Genomic DNA, 6,000 nt, shown 5'->3' with positions numbered 1-6,000 from the left:
AAACAACATACAATACAAAGAGTTCAAAGCACCACCAGCGGTCTGTTAAAAAACTCTTTTGTGTAAAATATACAATGCCACATATGATTTGTAAATTTTTTTCATCTCCAACAGTATGTTAAGATGCACTGCTACATCACCAATTTATAAAAGAGTTGTGTATTTTACACCGCACTTTTATACAGCCACGTAAACATATTTTCTCTCTCCTCCTCCTTTCCCACTCGTTGTTCTCTTTATTTTCTCTCATTCCTTTACGCCTTTTTGTTTCCCACTTTTCTAGAGTGCTATAGAAAAGAATCCACAAGTGGCGGCAAGGTAAGAAACCATCTTTTATTTATTTATTTTTTAAACATAGTTTGATATATCACTTTCGTTTGATCTTATCTTCTGCAATTATCGCCGCAGATTCTAGAGTTTTTTTTTAGATTTTTTATCCTTTCACATTCTATTCTAATGAGATAAACATGTACTATATAACCAAAGATTAGATATATATTTTAATCACGTAGTTTCTACATACTTGAATTTTATTTTATTATTTGTTATAAGTTAGAATTCTGGTGGCGGCGGCGTGAAAGGTTTGCTATTGGCGGGATGGGAAAGTGAAATATAAGGGGAAATTATTATTATTTTCCTAATTGAGGAGGATTGGGACGTGAGGTTAATTGCGAAAAAGTAAAGTGAATCAAGTAGGATTGTAAAAGTTATGTAGGGTGTTGGGTATAACACGTGGTTGGTTGTTATTGGGAGATTTTTTTTTACACAAAATGTATAAAATAACCGTTGGAGCTAAAAATAGGTAGTACAAAATTTTGTGTAAATCTACTCTGACACATCAGATTTACACAAAAATATATACACAATGGTTGGAGATGCTCTAAGAGTGAATAAATATCATCACCCTCCTATTAGAGCAACAAAATTAGCATAAAATATACTAAAATACTTTCCAAAAAAATTTGCGTGTTAATTTGGCTTAGGTGTAGCAGGTACTTCATATTATTTCCCAAGTTAAATATTTTATACATAATTCATATCCAAACGATGGAATGCTGTGGTAACATAAATAAACACCAACCGTGGTAAAAAAAACTATAATCACATAAAATATCGTCATTTAGTTATTGTCTGAATGGTTTAAGATTTTTATTTTTATTTTTATTTGGGCAAACTACAATGACCTTCTATGAGGTTTGGCATAATTTTAACTAAATTTGAGGTTTGCCAAATTTTTGCAAAGACTTCCCCATGTCAGAATTTGGTATAAATTTACTTAGTTACCGTCAGTATTATACTATTAAAAATGTCAAAATATTTGAGTATATCAAATGACTCTTTTACCCTTAATAATTGTTATACTTAATTAATATATATATATATATACACATATATGTATATATACAAACATACCACAGCCTTGCAAATCAAACCCAAACTCGGCAACTATGGCTACCACCGAGACTCGTGATACCCAACAAACCCCGCCGAAGACGAATCCTAACCGGAATCAGACTCAAACCATGGCGCCGAAATTTGACTGCGACCCACAAACCCGCCGAATTTGACACCCACTTCACTGGAGGAAAAGAAGATGACAACTGCACCCACAGTCGACGACGCGGCAACCCACGGCTGGAGAAGAACACAATTCCAGCACCGAACCCGCAAGCGATGCAAAACAGTGACCAACAAACCATGGCAGGAGAAGAATGCTTCCCGCGACGCCCGATAGATCCAATCAACTGTGGCTGAGGAAGAATCCCGAACCTGGTATCACACCCCGTCGCCGGAATTGGACACCCACTGTACCGTAAAAGAGAAGAATAGAAAGGTGAGGGACGCTGATTGATTTAGACACCCACTGTACTGACGGTATGAGCTTATTTTCCGATGATGGTGATTGGTGAAGTTGCCGGAGCCGACCACAGAGACGAAGCCAAACCAGATCAGTCTCAAAATTATGATTGTGATTAGCTTCAATCTATAGATTGTTAGGCAAATAGAATTAGGGTTTGAAATTCAAAGTACTACAAAAACAAAGTAATAAATTAAAAAAAAAAAAAAAAATTTGGTAGAGAAAGAGAACATAACATACAAAGCCAAACCCAAAAAATAAACCACCAAAAGAATATATACAGATCAACAAACTATCATGGCCATGGCAGCAGCGAAGGGTGGAAAATGAGGTGGAGAGGAGAGAGGTGGTGGTTGTGACGATGGTGGGTGGAGAAGATGAGGTGGATAGGAGAGAGATGGCGGACGCAGTGGGTGGAGAGGAGACAGAATTTGTATGAATTTGTAACCATATATGTATTAGATGTGTGTGTGTGTGAATTTTGCACACAAAATACATTATTTGATTTTGGTGTTACATATGGTTTTAGCAGGAGTGATGGTTTTAGTAGTAAAGTGGTGAAAGTGGGCAAGAGAGAGAGAAAATGGTGAGTCTATGGTTTAAGGGTAGTTTGGTCCATTTAACATGAATTTTATTGTCATTTGTTTACATTACAAGGGTAATATCGTCTTTTTACGTTGTTGATGGGTATTTTAGTCACTTCAAACTAATTTTCTAATAAAAATATTATTTTTTGTACCGAGGGGAGGTCATTGCAAAATAGAGAAAACTTCAGGGAGTCACATTGCAATAAAATGACAAACTTCAGATTTAGTTGCAATTAGTCCACACCTTAGGAGAGGTCATTGTAATTTGCCCTTTTTATTTTTTGAAGAAAAAAAAAAATAGGAAGTCACCCTAACATTCATTTGTTTTAGGGTAAAGTGTAAAAAACTCCCTCTCAACTATGAGGGTTTTGCAAATAACTTCTCTTGAACTATCAATTTGTTAGAATTGAGGACAATTCGGTAGTTGGGTTGATCAAAAAAATCAAAAGACAATTATACCCGTCACTAAAACTAAGTTGTTTTGGCACGTATACACTTACTTGTATGATATGGCAGCTGTAATCTCACCCAACATCACCTCTTTCATATTTTCTCTCTACAATCATAATCTGATCAAAACCCAATCTTTCCCATATATATATATACACACACACAGAGGAAGAGATGTTGATGTTATAGACACACAAAACAACCCGCAATGTAACTATGGCAATAGGTGCATATATTGACCTATAATTATAGGATTTTGTTTATGATGATCTATTCATATTTCTTTCCTTTCCAACCATGTGATTTTGCTTCCATTAGCAAGTTTAGTGGTGGCCGCGGGGACCTTTAGATCCAAACACCCAATCAACTCATAATTGAGAATTACCTTTCAAAAAAAAAAAAATTTATAATTAAGAATTCCCAAACACCCAGTAACATTAACCTAATTTCTCAAAATCTGTGAACTTCTCTAATCCCTCCCTCTCTTTGTGTCTCTGTGTGTATGTGTATATCGTCTATCAATCAGAATATAACGGTCCCTCCATCTGTATTTATAAATATATATATATATATATATATATAGTCTCGTTTAGTTGCTCCCTAGTGTGCAGGGAACAATATGCGCAACTTCTTTTTCAGTTGTTGGATTTCATCCGATGATTGAAATTGAAAACAAATATATTATTTGTTTCTGGTTTTTTAAGACTCAAAAACCACTCAATTTGAGTGTTTCAAATAAAATAAAACATTTTTTAATAATGAGGTATTAATAATGAAAAAAATAAATAAATACTTCCACTAAAATTGTTTGGATATTAAATAGTGAAAGTAGTGGAATCCAAAAAAAATATCTCCTCGTACAAAAATTTTTGACTGAAAACTTACAATTTTTTTTCTAACTCTTTTCTCTCTATTCATAATTACTTAGTCCTTCCATATTATAAAATAATAATAATAATAATAATAATAATAATAATAATAAAAACCCTTCCTTAACGAAATTGAAAGGAGTAATTTTTTTTTTGCTAAGTCTCTCTTCTTGTTCCATCTGTATTTATAAATATATATATAATATATATATATATATATATATATAGTCTCGTTCAATTGCTCCCTAGTGTGCAACTTGTTACTTTATAATTAAGCAGTAAAGTTCTGAATTATGGAAAAATACAATAGGGTGTCCATTAAAATTTTGATTAAATGTAATTTGGATAGACCACCTTAACTGATTGATGAATGACATTTTTTTATTTATAAATGTTTCACTATATGTACAGAAGAAAATATGGGAAAAAAAAATGCTAAGATTGAAGAAAAAAAAATAATTGTATAATAATGAAATAATCCTCTTCTAAATTATCTAATAATATACTAACATCGGTAAAATTTGACTGATTAGAAGGTATTTTGTTTTATTTAAAACACCCATATTAAGTGGTTTTGAAGTTTTAAAATACCATAAATAAATAATATAGTTGTTTCTAATTTTAGTCATTAGATGACATTTAACAACTGAAATAAAAGTCACGTCGGGACTATATATATGTGTGTGTGTGTGATTAGATGACATTTAACAACTGAAATAAAAGTCGCGTCGGGACTATGTGTGTGTGTGTGTGTGGGGTGCACTGCCACTGGAACAAAGGCTACATCAGATTTGTTCTCTATCTCGGACAATTCAAAGACAAAGGGCAATACGGGATGAACAGTAGTTTATAACTTTGGAGGAATCTAAATAGGGCACGTGGGTTAAAAAGGTAATAAATGGATAATTTGGTATTTTTGTATTACAAGGGTTATATTGTCATTTAGAAAATAAGTGGCACAGAAGCCCGTAATGAGGGTCAAAAAAATTCTGCCGCCAAGCTGTTTACTTCAGTGCTTAATTCCATTTTTTGTAGTTCTAGATTTATTACATTTTGCACATAATTTAAAGGATTTTTTTGCACTTTACCTTTTGTTACCTTCCCCTTATATACTGAATCTCTAAGATATCATGCTTAAATAAACAAAAACTGAGAACGAGTATAAATTATTAAAAATGCAATCCAACCTAGTATATACATTTCAAATCTACCAGAGTAGCTAGTGGTTGTTTGTTGTCAATGTTGCATTGGTTATTAATTTGTGCTACTGTGAACGTGAATTATTTGTGTTACATGTGGTTGTTGTCGTCGTCATGGATGGTTGAGCAGATTGAATAGTTGTTATTTTGATTCAGATTTTTTAAGAACTTTTTCTCTATTTAAGAATTTACGTTTTTAGAAGTCATTAAAGTAAGAAATTACAAAGAGACTTTTTTTTCTCTACCATTTAGATTGTTGTGTGTTTACCTTTATTCAAATTAACAATTGAAAAAGATGTAATTGTTTGAGTGCTTCATATTTTGTAACAATAATGTCTGGGTAAAATAGCAATGAACGAATTAACTTTGCTATTTGTGACGAATTCAACAATGGAACGTCTAAGAGTTCATTTGAGATTGCTGTTAAAATGTTGAAACTCTTTTATTAATAGAGCTGTTATAAATTTGATATCAGTTAAACGTAATTATACATTTGGTGATACATTGTATAAAACATTTTTTATACTTGAAACACTTTTAGATTTGTTTAATAATAATGTTGTTTAAATCACTTTTATTACTAATTTTACTATATTACTCTTATACTAAAATTTTGATAATTCCCTAATATTAATATTATAAAATTTCATTGAGTTTAATAATTTATAAATATCAACGTGTATAGTTTTTTATTTTTATTTTAAATATAATGGGAGGTGGTTGTAGAGTCTTAAAATAAATTAGGATATTCGTTAATTACAGAATCCCAGAATAACTAAGATATTGATTGGTATTTATTTCTAGCAGGGACAAAATTATATTTTTAAAAAATATATAGAGATTACATTTTCTAAAAAAAATTAGTTACCTAAAAGAAATAAACCTCTATATCTAACTCAGTTTAAAAAGTTACCATTCATAACTTTATTTAAACGCATTTTTTTTTACCTAATCTTTATCACTTATAAACATATATATATATATATATATATATATATATATATTTTTTCATCAAACATATTGAACCGCAATCCAAA

This window comes from Cornus florida, unplaced genomic scaffold (genome assembly GCF_030987335.1).
Source record: "Cornus florida cultivar Cherokee Brave unplaced genomic scaffold, ASM3098733v1 CherokeeBrave_3.0.0_Hap2_Chr07, whole genome shotgun sequence".
In the NCBI taxonomy this organism is placed as follows: Eukaryota; Viridiplantae; Streptophyta; class Magnoliopsida; order Cornales; family Cornaceae; genus Cornus; species Cornus florida.
This window is presented reverse-complemented; position numbering follows the sequence as displayed.